Below are 19,886 nucleotides of genomic sequence, written 5' to 3'. Positions count from 1 at the left end.
AAATGTAAATTAAATTTCAGCCTTGATTATGAATTAACAAACAGATAATTTTCAAAAAAATAAATATTAAATTCATCTTTGATGTATGAATATTTTTTATGTTTTAAAATCAAAATCTTATAGTTGCTTTGATATATTACATACCAATTTTTGCTTCTATCATTACTGATAAATTTAAATTGATTGATTCCATGTGCAAATATAGATTATCTATTTTAGTTTTTTCTTTTTACTTTCATATCTACTTGGTCTGGTTATTAATTATCAATTGAAACCTTGATAATACATGATGATGGGTTTTTTTTTTTTTTTTTTTTTTTTTTTTGTTTGTTTGTTTAAGTTTGTTAAATTTGTGGTGTTATTTCGTCCTCGTTATTTCTTTTTTTTATTGAATAAATATACCCTTTTTTATTATGAATTCGTGGTAAAAAAAATATAAATTTATTTTTTATTTTTTAAAAATTTAGAACTCTTTTAAAAAATAAAATCAACATAAATATTTTTATTGTAATTAGTATGATAATACTAATTGATGTGGTGTGTAGACACACAGGCATCTGTTACTAATTTCATCAATTTTAAATTCAGACATACACACATTTAAACATTTATATCTCTATAAATTACAAGTAAATAAATAAGTAAAACTACTTGCATCAAAATTACATCATCAGTTCAATCAACACAAAAATATAAAAATATAAAACAATTCATATTATTAACAATGTGGTTATTTGTTTTGATATTTGGCCTTTTGTCTTAATTCATTGTATTTTGTTTCTTTTGAGGTTTCAAAATTGTGCAATCACATTTTAGTTACAACCAATTATTTTCATTCATTAATGCAACCATTATAGTACAGATATGCATGACTTCACTATTGTCATAGTATTTTGCAATCCAATTGTGCTCCAATTTTATAACTGGTGGTTTACAAATCTTGCTCTTTCTTATAACTTTTTGCATAAAATTCCATACTATAATGAACACTCTCACATTCAATAATAATCTTGTCTTGTGTTTCAAAAACACCACACTGAAATAGAAAAAAGAAAAACAAAAGTAAATATAAGCTTGATTGGGCAAATAAAGAATTGTTAAATGAATCCACTATCAAATAATTCACTATGCAAATTTTGAATTATTTTAAAAATCATACCATTTCCACAAAATAAAAACTTCTAAAAAACACTTTGCTTTTCACAATTAATTACACAGACATCGACAATAGTTTATTCTATTTCTCATATCAAAATAGTCCAAACAATGTTCTATGTGTTTTATTGGTGGAGTAAAAAAACACAACAAATTTTGCTTTCATTTATGACTTCTACCAATGAGTGCCATGGCACACTCAATCCTAATTAAGCATGGTCAACCATACTATAAACAACAAAAAACCTCCCTTTACTTTTGCTTGAAACTTTGATCTCAAAATCAAGTTTGACAATTACAAGAATCAAGCATTTGGCAAGGAGGAGAGCAATAGTTCTTCTTTGTTCCATACTCAAAAAGAAATTTTGGAATGCACAAAGCATTTCAAGTTAATGTGATAGAACACTAATCTCAAGCTTTATCTCTGTAAAACCACGCTTCCATAGCAAAAAAGGGACCAAACATATGACATTAAATAAGAAGAAGAAGAAGGCATGAAAATTTATTTATAGCAAGTAGGGTTCTAATGATTTGGATGTTATGTACTTGTGTATTCACAAGTAGGAGTACTGCAGGGAATGTTTGCAACAGAAACATTTTAAATAGAGATTCCATTTTCCACATGAATCTTAAACTAAGTCCAATACTGTAAAGTAGATTTAATACTATTTATGCTAGGATATTATTATGGTGCTGTAAATATGTCTAAAAGAACAACGTATCATACTGGAGTCAATTTGTCATGGTTGTTGTATTATTTGCTTTAGAAAAATTTAATATCTATTTTTATTTGTTTAATTTATTTTAATATTATTTTATAAATTTAAAAGTTTTAGGATTTAGGATTTAGGATTACATATGTGTTCAAAAAAAATTGACATACTTTTTTTGAGTTTTTGAGTTAAACTATCTCCTCCATTTTCGAGAGTTGTGATTCCAATGGTGCAATAAAATTGGTCTGTGCCTTTTCCATTTGGTAGATATAAATACTTTGATTTTTGAAGATAGAGTTAAATTTTTTATTTTTAAGGAATTTCAACATTTTAAAGTGATATATCTCCTTATTTTAGAATATTGTGAATATAGTGGTGTATGTAGTTTTTCTAAAAAATATACAATTTGGATGATGTAAAGGTTTTAATAATAGACTTTGGGATTGATAAATTCTTATATTTTTGTAATTTTGAAATTTGTAGGTAGTTACCTCCCTACCTCCTCTCTCTTCTTCTTCCCTTCAAATTTTGAGGATTGTAATTTTAATAGTGTAATAAAATTTACTTATGCTTATTTTATTTGAAAGATATTAAGGATTTGACTTTGTACATTTAATGTTGATTTTGAAATCCTTGGATTGAAGAACTCATTATTTTCAAATTTTGAATAAACTTACTCCTCATAATTAAGGCATAGAGAATCCATTGATGGTTTTAGATTTTTCTAAAAATACATATTTTTTTGAAATGTGCATAAATTAACTTTTGATGTATGTATAGAGCTGACTTTTGTAGCAACTTGACTTTAGTGTTTTGTTTTGTTTTAATACGTTGTAGGGCCGTAGATGGATATTCTAAAATAGTATGATATATTTTATTTAGACTATATATAAATAAGTTTTATATAGATGAAAGTTGAATTATTATAATTTCATCCATTCATTTGTTATGATTATGATGTTTGACAATTAAGTAAGTTATTATTTCAAAATATCCTTTAAATACCTAAAAAGTGGTATATTTTATTTTGAATAGATAAAGAGTTAGTGTTTAGGATTTAGAATTTATAATTATAAGGGTGTGCCTAATTTTTGGATCCTAGTATTTTTAAATTTCGAATTCATCAACCTATTTCATTCATGGTATCTATAATTTTAATGGTATAATTATTTTCATGTACAAGTTCATAGTTTGGGACATACAGCTACTTTGACTTGGATTTTAAAATTTTGGCTTTTGCCATACAAAGATTTTTTAAATTTTTGACAAGCCTATTGGGATCATTTAGAGGTTGTCTATTATAAATATATACTTGAAGTTTTTAAAAGTGCATATAATTATAGATATTAAGTATTTGACTATTTTGACTTATGAATTTACTTTGCATATTGATAGAAATTTTAAAGTTTGATTTGACATATCCTTCTATTTTAAAGATCTAAGATCCTAGTGGTGGATTTGAAATCTTATACATATTTTTTAATATTAAGATATTAGGCATTTGACTTGATACAATTTTCTATTGATTTTTTTAATACTTTGTCTTTTTGAAATTTTAATTTGACCTCCCTTCTTCCCTATTTTTCATACTTTTGATTCTAATGATATGTTTAAAATCTTCAGTTTATAATTTAGGAGATATAAAGTTTTTAAAATAATAAAATTTGTCTTTAGTCAATATATAAAAAATAAATCTAAAAAATATATAATAAATACATAGAAAATTTTGAATACTATAATAATATATTAAATAATTTATATAGATATGTATCTTTTTTTGGTTATAAAATATCAAATTTATGCTACTTTTTGAATATTATATATATATATATATATATATATATATATGACTTAAAATTATATTATCTATGTTCTAAGCCTTTATAATGGATTGTACATAGTTATGCCAATTTGCAACATACTCTTGGATGAAGTGGTGAGCTTCTCCAATACAATCTTTATGTACTCTATCTTTCTTCTAATATGCACTACTATTGGTCTTCTTTAATATCATTCCATCCACACGTCTACTTACCATCCTACTATGAACAAATCATTGTGTATTGTAAAAAAATTCAAGATGAGATGACAAATACTTTTATTACCTTGCTTCCAACCATCATAGAGAAATTACTTGCTTATAGCAATACTTGTTGACTAACTTGGACACTTCTCAATTCCCTTGCTTGTTGAAGTTTTTGCTCCATATACTTGCTACTCCATCCTATTGTTTGTCTAATAAACATTAAAGCACTTTTGACTTAAATAGAAGGTGCATATGAATTTCTTCCATAAATCTCATTAGCCAAAATTATTAAATGACTATGGCATATTAGGTTTTAGGATTTAGGGTTTAGAGTTATATAAAGTAAAATAAACCCCCAATCTTGGAAGTCTATCCTAATTTATAACAATTTTAATTATTTTAAGTTCTAATAAGTTCTTATTAGCTTTTGATTAAATGTTGAAGAAATCATCTAACCTTCTAAGTATGAACTAATATAAATCTTTTGAATAGATGACTCATTCTCGCTCACCACTATTAATTTAGATATGAATTGATTACATTAAATTTCCTCCACCACTATCTAGCAAATTCAATTCATACTCAATCAACTAATAATACCAACATTATAACTTGAACAATTCACAACAACACCTACACAAGGCTGTCAGTTAACTCACAAAATTTCATAATTGAAAGACAATATAGAACTGATTTGTATTAACCCAATTTTTGAATTCAATAGTGAAGATATCTCACACTTCATTGGTTGCATGGACCTTCAGGCACCCTTCACTTGCGTTTTGATTTGCACCTGGCAATCTGGAAGTACATCTTGAACTGTTCTCTTCTGACATCTTTCATTCCTTCATCAGCCCTGATATTGCCCTTGAGAGAATTTAGAATTGACACTAGCCACCACTTAAGCACACACGCCTTGCGTAGTCAATGCCAATGATACTCACTCCAATCGAAACTTACACTTTTGTCAACGTTGCAATATGAACTTCACTGCCTACTACAGTCCGAGCGGAAGAGGGAAATGCCGCTGCTAGTGTTAGTCTTCCATCGTTGACGCTGCCACGCAACGCTCCTGCTCGGAAGGAATAACTTCTGTGTGTGATGGGAGCTGTCAATCGACTAACCCACCAGCAATATGACGTTGTACTGCATGATCTTACTCAGTTGTTGGTCATTAACGAAAGGAAAAAAAAAAAAAAAAAAAAAAAAAAAAAATCTTTGGGACTTCTGCATTAGATCTAACAAATACCAAAAGCAACACGACAAAGGGAAAAGAACCAAGCCACCACCAATCTGCAACCGGAACTGCCATAGAAGATGACCAATGCTGCCAACTCCAAGACTATCGTCCCACAACGTAAGAGAAAATACTGAGGGGAAGAGGCCAAAGTCGTCGAAGCCGGACTCCTCAAGCCAATTCAAAACAGGGAAGAGGAGGGGAATACCAAAGTGTTGCACTAACGCACTCTAACAGATTGAGAAAAAACAAGAAGGCACAAAGTGATTGGAGCTCAAGCGCTTCTAACAACTAAAACAAAACAAGGAGAGGCTCGAACGGCTTGCAGCCAACTAGATGAGCCAAGGCCGCCCTTGTCCACAATAACCGCAACGTCGCACGACCCATCACCGCACCGACAAGCTTGCTCGTCAGTTGCAACAGAGATTAGGAAAGACGACTGTGGCCCAGCTCACCGAGCCGTGGCACTTTGAATTTTGACAATGGTGCCTAAGAAGCACTAGCCACAACGAGCCACAAGGCGGGGCTATGCCAAACAATCACACGATATCATTTGCTTTTAGGTTTCCAACTTATACGTTTTAATATGTTACATTTAAGTTTTCATGTACTTTCAAGACGTATTGAACTACTACTTGGAAGACATTATCATATGGCGTAATTTATAATCTAAGAATATACTAGATAACTAGCTATAGAGAGTTTAGCTTTAATTTATTAGTCAAGCTCTAATAAGTGATCTATTCTTAATATAAAAGATAAATAAATATAATAATATCAAAAGATAGTTCATTAGTAAAAACCTTTAATATTTAAGAAGGTTTATATATAAGGCTTTTTAGAGCATCTAGAAATTCCTTAACATCCTTTGCTATATCAAATCATAACTAATTATTTGCTAGTAAATTAGATTTTTGATAATTTTAAAAAAAATCCATAATCTTCTTTCAAAAACTTATCTTTATATCAAAATTTTATTATAGCTCTACATATTTGTTGTTGTATAATGTATTGTCTTATTTGGAAATGCATTGGACATTTGGTTATGAAAGGTGAAGTTATGTTTTACAAGTATCTAAAAAACCCTAATAGATTTCATCCATGTAAAAAGAATGCAACTTGAATTTTAAAGTACTTAAAATCAATATAAATTACTTTTAAATACTATTTTTAATAATTTTAATTATATACAAATTTTGATTGCCTTAATACTTTCATAATTAAATAATTTTGGTTTTTCTTTACAAATCCTAAGTCTAGTCAATGAGCTTTAGTAAGTTGTAACTCCTAATCTAACTGCCTACTTGGTGCAAAATTGTGCACACAAATGCTACTATGAGTTTTCTATATACTTTGAAAATATCAACCTAATCCAACTTACAAATTGTAAAAAGCATCCAAAAATCCTCACTAATATTACTTGGATGTCAACTTGAAAGTTGATATAGATGTTCTATTAGCAGTTTCTCCTTCTCCAACTATTAAATTCAGTTTAAAATTACTATATAACTTTATTTTTAAAACTTCTAAGATTATCTTAAATTTTATTTTATTTCAACTTGTAGATCTTTAGATATCACAAAAATCCTTCATGATCCCAAACTGCTAACTTTCAATATCCACTTGTACCAAAAACTAGATATCTTTCAATTACATTATTAAATTAATATAAAATTTTATACACACTTAGTATACCAAATAAATTAAGCATTATTAAATTTTGAACTATATATGTGGCACCAATTGCATGGACTAATTGAGAGTGCTAGCTCTAATTATATTGCCTAAATCAAAAGTTACTAATACAAATTATAATTTTGGACTATAATTCCAAAGCCATCACAAATCCTATAAAAACAAGACTTATACCTTTAGAAGAAGCTTAAAGCTAATCCTCCAATATTTAATGCGAATCTTTAAAAAATCTCCTTACTTTACTCTAAATAACTGTTTTAGTAGCATGAGATTTGATTTTGACTCTAACGCATAAATGGTCATCTCTTGGATATTAATCCAATCTTTTCTATAGATTTTTTTAGCAAAATCCTATTCTAATTGAATATTTGATACTAATTGATACTAAATAGATATTAATTGATAAAGATAAAGTAGATTTCATCATATAATTATATTATAATATGACATCAATTCCTTCTAAACTTAAACATCTTCTATTATGCACCAATAGAACCATTGGATATGTCTTGCATTACACCACCTCTTCAATCTAAGTATCAAATTTTTCTTCATTATTTTTAATTATTTTTTTTAATGTTGTATTTTATTTTATTTTATTTTTTCCTAAAAGATTGAACGCTTCAATAAGATCTTTGATGTTGATTTTTTCTTCTTGCTTCTTAAAAATCTTTACTCGCTTTTCAAACATAGGTATCTTTAACCTTGTACCATCCAACTATCTCAATGAATATGTGGCATTATCCTAAACAAATTATTACACCTTGAGTTCTAAAAAAATAATATATTAAAAAATAAATTTCTCTAATTATAATAAAAACTGTGCAACTAGAATTATGTGCAACATCTAGAGAAGGTCTTATTCTTTCTTTAGATCTTTTACCTTGTTTTATAATAGATGTGTATTTAAGATCTAAAAATCACAAAGTCTTAGCTTTATTAGATTTAAGAGCCTTAGCTTGTTTTATAGATGAAGACTTTATTAAAAAACAAGAAATATTATTAATTTAGAAAAGTAAATCTGTACATGTAAAAGTCATAAATAGTTATTTGTTCTCTTTTAAAGATATTATCCATAAGATTATTCTTGTAGATATAGCAATTAAAGATTGTAATAGCATAATAATATTTAATGTAATAAGATCTCTCTTTAATATAATTATTTTAGGACTATGTTATTTTTAAAAAATATAATCCTAAAATCAATTGAATTTCTAGTAACCTTGATTTTTTTTATAATTTAATCTAAAATTCCATTAATTAAGTTGAAATACATAATTTTAGAACATCCAAATTCTAACTAGTAGATGCAAGAACATTCATGTATATGGCAAAAAAAGGTCATCATTGCCTATATTCACCATGCTTATTTTTGATATTAGAAAGACGTCAAGTGGCATTATTAGTCAATATCAAGACTTCTAAGATGATTTTGAGAAGAAAAAATAGATTTTCTTTCAAAATATTGACTTTAAGATTTTTCAATTAATCTACAAAAAAGAGTTCAACCACAATTTGGATCAATCTAAATCTTATTAAAAAATGCATTGATTGCATTAAAAGAATATATTAATGAAAACTTAGCTAAAAACTTCAAATGCTATTCAAAATCTCCAACAAGAGCTCCTATCTTATTTGTGAAGAAAAAAGATGGATCTATATGGATGTGCATAGACTATCAAGGACTTAACAAGTTTATTATAAAAATTAGATACATTTTATCTTTGATTTTAGGACTTTTTGACTAATTCAATTGAACAAAGATCTATATTAAAATAAATCTACAAAGAGCATACAATTTGGTCCACATCAAAGAAAGAGTTGAATGAGACTAGTTTTCAAACTACATATTGACATGTTAAATATAATGTCATAACTTTTAGACTAGCAAATGTACCAACTGCTTTTTAACATCTTATGAATGATATTTTTCATGAATTTTTAGATGATTTTATCAAAAAACAAGTTTTCTAGCTATAATAGGGATTATGCAGCTAGAATCTTATATAACAATTGGTAAACGTTTTATTTTCTCCTCAAAATTTCATCTTATTTTACAATAAATATTATTTTAGAACTTAAATATTAAAAAGCCTTTGCCTTATTAGATTTAAGAGCTTCAACATGTTTCTTAAATGAAGAATTTACTAAGAGACATAACATACATTTAGTGATGAAAATTAAATTATTAAAGTAGAAGTCATAGATGATCGTGTATTGTCTTCAAGAGATGTTATTCATGAAATTTTTTCTATAGAAGTCGCAATTAATGGTCTTAATAGCTTTGTAATATTTAATATCATTAAATCTCTTTTTAATTTAATTATTTTAGATTTATTATTATTAGAAAAATATAATCTTAAAATAAATTAAATTTTTTATAGTCTTGAATTTTCTAAAAGTATAATTAAGAGTATAATTAATCAAATAAAAAGTCATAAATCTAGTACATCTATATTTGAATTTTTAGATGCAAAAACTTTCTTACATACTACAAAAGAAGGATCACCTTATGTCATTTATGCCACAACTATTTCTACTAGTAAAAAGACTTCAAATCGTATTCTAAGCTAATATAAAGATTTTTAAGATGTATTTGAGAAAAAAAATATGGATACTCTTTTAGAACATTGTTCCTATAACTACTTAGTTGACCTTTAAGAATAAACTTAGTTTCTATTTGGACCAATCTATAATTTATCACAAAATAAGTTAGCCAAATTTAAGAAAATGTGGCCAAGAACTTCATATGCCATTCCAAATCTCTTATAAGAGCTCCAATTTTATTTGCAAAGAAAAAAATGGATCATTGTAGATGTATGTTGATTATTGAGGAGTCAACAAAATCACCATCAAAAATAGGTATCTATTGTCTTTGATATCTATACTTCTTATTTAATTGAATTAAGTTAAGATTTATATAAAAATAGATCTATAAGAAGCATACAATCTAATATGCATCAAAGAAGCAGATGAATGGAAGACTATGTTTCAAATCAGATATAGACATTTTGAATACAACGTCATACCTTTTGAATTTATAAATATACCAACAACTTTCCAATATCTAATGCATGATGTCTTTTAAGAGTTTTTAGATGGCTTTATTATCTTTTATCTAAACATCTTAATCTAATTTAAGAATACAAAAGAATATAAACTTCATATTTATTATGTATTACAAAACTAAAAGATGTAAGATTCTATGCCAAGATTAAAAAAAACTATGTATTCTACACTATTCAAGTTCACTTCTTAGAATACATCATTTCAAATGATGAACTTATGATGGATCCTAAGAAATTTTAAACTATTATAGGTTTAAAGATTCCAAAAATAATAAAAAATATCTAAGATTTTTTAAAATTTGCCCTCTACTATCAAATCTTTATCAAAGACTTCTCTCAGATTACAACTCCACTGATATGTTTGACTTATAAAGACAAACTTCAATAGAATGAAGAAGTAAAAGTAGTATTTGAAGCTTTGAAGACAACTTTTATTTTTGTACCAATCTTGTAGCATGTCGACTTTTTTAAGCCATTTTTTTATAGAAATAGATGCATCAAACTTTGCTTTAGGTGTGATATTATTATAAATCAGAATAAATGATAAACTTCATCTAGTAGCTTTTCATTCAAAAAAAGTTTTACTAGCCAATATCAATTATAAGATTCATGATAAAGAATTTCTTGTAATTATGGATTTGTTTCAAGAATAGTGCCATTATCTAAAAAGTACTTTTAATCTAATAAATATTTATACAGACAATAAGAATCTTAAATATTTTATATTAGCATGATTTTTGAATCATTGCTAAGCCCATTGAAGTATGTCTTTGTCAAGATTTGATTTTAAGTTCACTTATTCATTCAAAAAATAATAAGATTTTTCAAATATCTTTTTTAAATGTTCTTGTCTTGTACCAAAAAAAAATATATCTTTTGATTAACAAAGAATGATTTTCTTGAAGTCGGAGCATTTTCATCTTTGAGTACTAATATCAACATTGATTGTTGATTTAATCTTTGTCAAATAAATTTTGTCAAGTATGTCCTTTGATCTTCTTATTTATGATATCAAAAATCTTTCTTTTAAGTCTTATGATGCTTCTAAGTTTGAATTTAAGAGCAACCTACTCCAATTTGAATGATGCTTATATATTCTAAAAGGAGAAGCATGTTTATATGTTCTTTAAGTATATCATGACTTTTTAATGGCCAATCATTTTAGATACAATAAGACTTTAAAGCTTATATCCATAGATTTTTAGTAGTTACAAATGTAGAAGGCAATAAAAAGACTTTTTCTAGTTATGTGACATTTGTTCAAGGTCAAAAATTTCTCATCATCAATTTTATGGACTTTTTCAATCATTGCCTATATCTAAATAACCATGATCTTCTATTTCTATGGATTTTATCACACATCTTTTAATCTTAGATTTATATAACTTTATATTTGTGATAGTAGATTGTTTTACCAAAATGGTACATTTTGTACCATGTACAAAATCTATCTTAGATGAAGAAACAATTAAGTTTTTTCTTGAAAAATTCTGTTGCTATCATGGATTATCCAAAGATATTATATTAAATTAGAGGTCTCAATTTATATTGAGATTTTGAAGAATATTTTTTAATATTCTAAAAATAGATATAAAGCTATTTTTGATCTTATATCCTCAAATTAATGGACAAATAGAGTTTTTTGAGCCTTTTACATAGTTGTCAAATTGTGATTTGGCTATTATTTAAAAATAATGAATATGAATTTTTAATGTATAATTTACTATACAATGTGGTAAGAGCCAAATTATTAGATTTTAGTTAGTCACAAAATATAGTTAAATTACTACTTTAAAGTAGTTAATTCAAAAGGACTATTATTGAGGTTGATTTTATATTGATAATAATTTTTATATATTTAGAGTCACTTTTATTAAACATTGGTGATTCTTCAAATTATATTATATTTCTTATATTTGATGTTTAGGACATATATCATATAAATCACATATGTAAAAGGATTGGAGAGGAATTTTGGTAGCAAAAAAAATAAATACGGCATCCATATGAATGAATGGAGATGGATGTTGAAAATCTCCATTATTATTTGTCAAAAGTCATATCCAATGGGCTTCAAGGAGGCTACTTGAGGCCTTATTAAGGATTAGGGTTATTCTTTTGAGGTCATTCAAACTTGAGTAGCTAAGATTAAAGAATTTAGATTTTTGGCTATGGTTTTGATGTAAATTTTGGAGAATTTGGAGTTTTTATAAGAAAGATATAAGAGCTTAAAGTTAAGATATGGATTTTGTACCTATTGTCTTTCTTTTGGACACAACATGCATGTACAAAATGCAATGAAGGATTGGCAATTGGAGTTAAAGATAAAATATTTTTGGCTATATTTTTTATATATTATTTGATGAATTATAAGCCAAAATAAAGGAGTTATAAGAAGTTGAAATCAACTCTTATAATTTAAGGGCAGGAAGTGATCCAATTTACTAGTGGTTGTGTTTCAAGTCATATCTTGAGTAATTTGACAAGATTTTGGCTAAAAAATTTCAAAAATATGTGTTATCATGTTAATAAACTTTGTAAATAAATTTTGTAGCATTTGAAATTTGGATTTTTGAAATATAAAAAAAATAGAATTCTAATACTTGTAAATTAGAATTTAAAGCCTAAGCTTGGATTTCTTAAATACTAGATGATATATGGTAGATTTATGATTTATTTTTTTTGTGGTAAAGATTAGGAATATAAGATACATTATCAAAAAAAATTGAATAGTTGGATTTAAAAGATATGTAGAAAAAAATTTCTTTGTAGGAAAAAAATATTTTGAAAGGATTTTGCTACAATTTAGATATTTTATACAAAGTAAATGATATTTTTAGAATCAAAACTTTATATATATGTTAAAGATAGAGAGATAGAGCTTTGACAAAATTATGATATAAAGATAGATATCTATAAGAAGATTATAGATTTTTTTTAAGCTTATAGAAAATCAAACTTACTAGCAAATAGTTAGTTATGATTTAATATAACAAATGATGTCAAAAAAAATTTAAATGCTTTAAAAATCCTTATATATAAAGCTTCTTAAATTTAAAAGGATTTTTTTAATAGAATATCTTTAGATATTATTATATATTTCTGGCCTTCATAATAAAAAAATATCACGTTTTAGAACTTATCTAATATATTAAAGCTAAACTTTCTATATTTAGATACGTGGTGTATTTCCAAATAGAGAATCACTCCATATGATAGTGTTTTAATCAAGTTTTGGAACAATATTTGAAGTATACCATCAACTATCAATAAAATGATTGAATAATTTTTTTGCCATTGATAGGATTTGCATATAATAATATAGTACATTCTTCTACTCACCAAAAATCTTTTTTTGCTAATTATTATTATCATCCATAACTTAATGCTATTGACTTTTCAAAATTTGATAATCATACAAGAAAAGATTTCGAATTATTTTTATTAGAGCTATTTGCAACAATAATAGTGTAATTAAAAGAAGCTTAAGAATAACAAAAAATAAACATAGATGCCCATTTCAAGGAACAACTATAATTCAACATGGATGATATGATATGGCTACTTTGTCATAGTATCAAAACTACTCGTCTTTATGACAAGTTAGACTAATATAGGCTTTGAACTTTTCTAATTTGTAAACAAACTAATTTAGTTATTTATTGATTATATCTACCAAAGTCAATAAAGATCCATCCCATATTCTATGTATCTTTTCTTGAACCATACAAGATAGTAAACATACCAAGAAGTAGGTACATGCCATCTTTTTCTATGAAAGTGGATATTAATGAAGAATTTGAAGTGAAAGAAGTCAAAGATTCAAGGTAGTGCCAAAATAGATTAAAATATCTTGTTCATTGGTGTAGATATGATATTAGTGAATACTCATAGGAGGTAGCAAAAAATCTTATAAATGCTAGAAAGAAAATGGAGGCTTTTCATCAATGACATCTATTAAAATCAAGATAAAGAATATTAAGATCTATAAAAGATGTTAGCTATTTTTTATAGAACTTATACTTAGAAGATAGAATAATATCATATATATATATATATATATATATATATATATATATAATAACCTATATGATTAAGTAAAAAAATAAAAGAATGTAAAAGTAGATAAATTTCATAATATCTTTTAAAGAAGCTTTCTAGAAGCTTCATAGATGCTATTTTGACTTTATATATATATTTATAGTTAATTATTAAGTTTGAAACTTGGTCAAAAAATTGGCCACATATTGATAGCTTATAGAACAAGCTAACTATGTGATATATATATATAAATATATATATATATTTATAAAATTTGCCTTATAAGTTAAAATATGTATCTTATAAAGTCAACACATGTTGGAAGTTTTATAAAACACTACCATGTAGCTCCTAATTAAATAGTATATATAGGAGCAAGAATAAAGCATTTTTCATTCTTGCCAATGCCTTTCTTATTCTTAGTTTAGTTTTAAGAGTCTATACTCTTTTTGTCTTTAGCAATGGCCATTTTAGTTAATATTATATTATCTTCAAGTGATTTTTTTATTCTTTTTAAGTAACATAGGAGTGTATTAATACTTTATTTTTCTAAGATTCATGTCTTTTACAAATATAATCAATAAGCAACTAAATTCTACTTAATTATTACTAAATTCTATTAATTATCAACTACTCGTCTTTATGACTTCTTCACAATAAGAAATGGTTCAAGCATAGAATAATCCAATTTGTTATAAGAGCAGCTTGTCTTGATATTGTGACAAAGTAATCAAACCTTGTTGCCAATGTAGAATTGAGGTTGTTCTTGTAATCGGCATCTCTATTGGTCTTTGTCATTCTTGAGCTTCTTTTAGTTGTGCCTTTATTATTGTATATAGCTCAGATAAATAATTTGCTAAATCTTCTACTATAAGATCATCAACTTTTGAAAAGTCAAGAACATGAAGTTGAGGATAATAATTATAATTAACAAAAACAGATATTTTTTGTATAAAAGAATATATTGTGTTATTATAATCAAAATGTGTTAATAGCAAAAGAATTATTCAATCATCTTATTGATAATTAATAGTATACTTTAAATATTATTTTAAATTTTAATTTATATATATATTTATTTATTACTTTAAGGATAATAAGCTAAAGATAGCTTTATGTCTATTTAAAAATCTTAAAAATAATTCTTCAAAATCTTAATACAAATTAAATTTTCCTATCTAATACAATATCTTTGAATAATCTATTCTAACGTAGTCCGGCCAACATGAAAATCAAGTCCTCCCACTAGAACTCCAATTGATTTCTATAACTTGACTCTATAGAAAACCATATCCAGGTGAAAAAGTTTCTAGTCTAATATCATGGAGATGGAAAATAATCTTAAAACAGAAAGCATCTACTTGCATGCATGACATGCAATAAAGGAAGATATTGCATGCTTCTCACACCAAACACAATAAAGGATGATACAATTTGTAACCTTCAAAATGTGAGTCAGAAAAGCTCAAGGTCAAGGTCCTGTCAATGACTGGACATCGACGGACACAAATATTCTCCCAATAATAACCTACGATTTGAGGAAGAATTCCATTGTTTGTGAGATGACAACACATTTGGTATAGTTTTATTACTCAAACACAGATGGAATTTGTGAAATTGAAAGAGGTGGCTCCACATAAGATTGTTCAATTTTTTGAGTGTTGAAGACTGACCTGCAAACATGATGCAACAAATAGATCAAGTTGCAGCCAAGGCACCACACTGGGACCGGGAGCAGTCAAGCAATCTCCTTTATTGTTTCACCAAAAAAAGATTGACTATCAGCACGTAGTATGAAAGTGCTACATTATTTTAGTACGACTCGCATTCGAGACCAGCTAGAGAAAGGGTGACATTGAAAAGCCAAAGGACACCATTGTCCAATTCAATCTGAGAGAACTGGGCGACCATGCATGTGACGTCCAGTTCAAAGTTGTCCCTCTTTTTCACATTGCCCAGTTAAGTCTGGGAGAATTGGGTGGCCATGCATGTCATTTCCAATTCAATTTAGAATAGTTTCCTTTTTTGCAGTCCCTCTCTCTCTCACAGTTGGTCCTTATCTTGCTTGTTGTCCTTACGGTAAAGGTTCACGTCATGCCAAGGGAAGCAATGTGAATCAGCGGTTTGGGTGAAGGGGGGAGGAGTGGAGGAGAAAGAGACCCAATAAATCATAGACGAGGAGGCAGAAGGGAACGAGCGCAGCGGGGCATTTGTTGTGGATTGTAGTGTGTGCATGCGCTCAAGAAGAGGAGTGACTGCAGCAGTGTAAGGAGGAGAGAGGCGCAACATGGTGCTATTCCACGTACCATGCATAGAGAGTCGGATTGAAAGAGCTGTTGTAGGGATTTATCCTAGATCGTGGTGCACGCATGCGTCTAGTACAATGAGTGATTGCAGCGATCTAAGGAGGAAAGAGGTGCGGCATGGCTTTATTCCATGCCAATTTGAGGCGAAAGGAAATGGGCGTCGCAGAGAGTTTGTCTTGGATTGTAGAAATTAGCCACAAGTGGAGTAATTGCAGATCAAGTAAAGTCGGCTATTTTGGCGGTTGCAAGCAATAGAGGATCGAGGTAAACACAGCAGTAAGGAGTCGAGGGACGGTACCATGGCATGCAAGGAATGATGCAGGATCAAGATTTAGGTCATGATAGAGAAAGCAGTGCAAATTAAACAGGCACCGCGGGGTATCTATCTTAGATTGCAGTGCATGCATTCGCCCGCCGCAAAGAATATCTACAACGATTTGAGGAGGAGAGAGGCGTGGGGAGGGAAAAAAGAGACCCGACATACCACAGACGAGGAAGAAGCAGGGAACGAGCACCGTGGGGCGTTTCTCTTGGATCCTAGTGCACGTATGTGTCTTGCGCAAAGAGTGACTACAATGGCTTGAGGAGGAGAGAGGCACGGCATGGCGTTGTTCCACGCTAATCCCATGCACCATGGATGGAGAGCTTGGATCGTGCGAACGCCCTGTGAGAGGAGTCACTACGCAAGGAAGGAGAGATTGTATATTGAGTATAGCCAATTGTATTGGCAGCGGTTAAAGGAGTGATTGCATATTGAGTATAGCCGGTTGCATTGGCGATTGTGAGCAACAAGGGATTGAAATGAATAGCACAAAACTAGGGAGTTGGAAGAGGAGAATTGAGATGAATAGCACAGCACTAGGGAATTGGAGGAGGATGAATGTCTCATACCTTAGACACTAGGTATGTATTCTCCCTCGAAATGTTGACAATTTTCTTTGACTTATATTATATTTTTAATAAAGGCGATTCTCGAGATCTTCTTTCTGATCATTCTACTGTACAACCTAAGTGGAGCTATACATTAACTGATCATTCTACATATTTGTTTGTGGTCATTGTACATGGGTGTTCACAAGTCACCTTCTTGTTCTTTTTTCGAGAGTGTAAATTTACATTTGTTTTGAGTATGAATTGAAGTGTGTGAAGGAGGCAAGGTATCAAGGGATTCAGGGTATGATGGAGGGTTTTGTGAGAGTCAGGGTACCAAGGATGCAAGGAACGATGGAGGGTATTGTAAGAAGAAGGATATCAAGGGAACCAAGGTATGATGGTGGGTATTGTAAGAGGAAGCGTATCAAGGGAATCAAGGTATGATGGTAGGTGCTGTAAGAAGAAGGGTATCAAGGGATCCAGGGTGCGATAGTGGCTATTGTAAGAGGATGGATATGAAGGGATCCATGATGTGACGGAGGATATTGTATAAGGCCGGGTATGACAGAGGATATTTCAAGTGGCAGGGTATCGTAAGAGACAGGGTATTGGAAGAGGCAGATGTAAGATACAAACGAGAACTTACGAAACAAGAACTAATGAAGAGGCAATGCATGTAACTTCATGCATAGAGTGTTTGAGTATCGACCGCATCCAACTTGATATCGAGCACAACCATGCAAAGATGGGCAAAATTACCGTTGTCAGGTGTATTTCTTTTACGGACATACCAAAGCAGTTGTGATTGCAGCCCACGTCACCACAAGCAGCAAGGACGTGAAGTTGGAGCGGAGGGGGTTGCGTCAGGTCGTCACAAGTTGGTGCAGCGACGAGCTACGATGGGACGTTTGGGTACGAGAGCTCATCTTATAAAAGAACATTGAGAGGTCACGGGTAGAGCCATTGGTCGGATACGAGAGCTCGGCCCATTGGAATGTAGGGTGTGTGGCATTACAAAAATTATCGTCCATGTTGAGAATCGTCAGGTACGCATAGTATCCATCGCCAATGACCCCTCCATTGTCTCCATTGCAGTCGCCTCTGCCATCGCCCAAGTTGGCAGAGGGATGGAGAAAAATTTTAGGTTATTTGCGAGCGAGTTGTTGTGAGGAGCGCAATCTAGAATGTCATTGCAAGCAACATCATTGCAAGCAGTGCAAGCTCAAGGGCTTGGCAAATACGGGTAGTTGTCCACGATGCTTGTATATCAGCAGCATTTGGATTGTTTGAACTCGATGCCAATGCTATCGATACTAAGCACGAGAGAGCATTGGAGGCTGTACTTGGAGATGCATCCGGGATCGGCATGCATCCGCAAGAGGGAGTGCGCTCAGAAGTTGACGATGGAGATTGGAGGTGCACGTTCCACATCGGCTATGCAGTGGCTGCAGCAATAGTACACAATGGCACTGTTGCCACTGCGTCAGTGCTCATAGAACATGTCCGAGACGTCGAAAAAGATGTTTAGATGGTGGGATCAGAAGAACTGACGGTAGGTCGATGAGAACGAGGACGGGGAGCCGATGGTGCAGGAAGTGGAAAGCGGACAAATCAAGGGCATCGCTGTCATGATGTAATATGACTAGTAGGTGAAAGGGTGAAGAAATATATCATGTTTTGAGGATGTCACTTCAAAAATATTGTAGCAAATTATCTTGGAAAAATAGATATTAGTAAAAGGGTAGAAAAATTAAAGGTGCTAATGCTGCCTTTTTACAAATTATGCTTCTATTTACTTTGTAAGGCCATAAATAAGGCAAAAAAAATGTAGATTAGAAAAATAAAGGATATAGACATATGTAGGGAGGAGTTAGGGGTGCAAATGAGTAAAAATTACCACAAAAAGACGAAAGTTGATACGCGGAGAGGGCTGGTTATGAACCAGGGTCGAAATCAGACCCTGAGGCACAAAACCCAGTCTCGACGACGACTCTAGGACTCTTTGGCAGATTGAAGAGTGGGATTTGATAGGAGACTAAATAGGCTTTCTATGACCGTTGATTTTGGGTGATTTGGAGTTGATATGACTTTGTAAGAGCTTTGCAAAGTCGAGATTTGTTTCGGATGACTTGGGTTTTATGAAATAAAATAGGGTTTATGTTTTGAGTGATTTCGAGAGTTTTGTTGCAGATCTACGGGTGAAATGTTTTGGGTTCATGATTATAGTTGTGTTAAATACATGTTGTAAATTTGAGCTTGATCTAACGGTTAAAGTGAGAGATATTGAGGTTTAAGCGGGTTAAGGTCTCAAAAAGTAGAATTTTAGATCTAGTGAGCGTTTTTAAGATTCCATGCAATCTACTACTTGGATTGGAGTAAAACTTATGTGAAAGGGTATTAGACTTGTTTTTCTATGTCCATGAGAAATTTAAAACCAATCGAACGACGCAAAGAAGAGAAATTGGCTCTGGAAGGTTGGCATCAAGATTGGAGAAGAAGGCCGGCTAACACCCAAACACATTTTTGAGGTTTTCGTCAATTTGGTAACTCCGATCCTTTTCAAATTTTTTGTGCTTTTTTTAAACTTGATTTTTAAGAAGTATGTAAATTTTGAATTGAGATCGACAGTTCCTTCATTAGATATTGAGATTTAAATATGCCATAGGAATTACTAGGATTTGGATTAGGATTTGGTTAGGGTTTGTATTAGGGTTTGGATTAGGGTTTAGGGTTTTTTTAGGGTTTAGGGTTGGATTAGGGTTTGGATTAGGA

General features: G+C 29.9%; 1 long non-coding RNA gene across 1 annotated transcript; it reads left to right on the top strand.

Moving 5' to 3' along the window:
- The first annotated feature begins 15,026 nt into the window (after positions 1–15,026).
- LOC112279702 (uncharacterized) lies at positions 15,027–19,886 on the top strand. Its single transcript, XR_002969110.3, has 2 exons — positions 15,027–17,144; positions 17,382–19,886. It is a non-coding gene; the product is annotated as an uncharacterized LOC112279702 (long non-coding RNA).

This window comes from Physcomitrium patens, chromosome 3 (genome assembly GCF_059467195.1).
Source record: "Physcomitrium patens ecotype Gransden chromosome 3, ASM5946719v1, whole genome shotgun sequence".
Lineage (NCBI taxonomy): Eukaryota > Viridiplantae > Streptophyta > Bryopsida > Funariales > Funariaceae > Physcomitrium > Physcomitrium patens.
The sequence above is the reverse complement of the archived record's forward strand: the minus strand, read 5'-3'. Positions and strand labels throughout refer to the sequence as shown.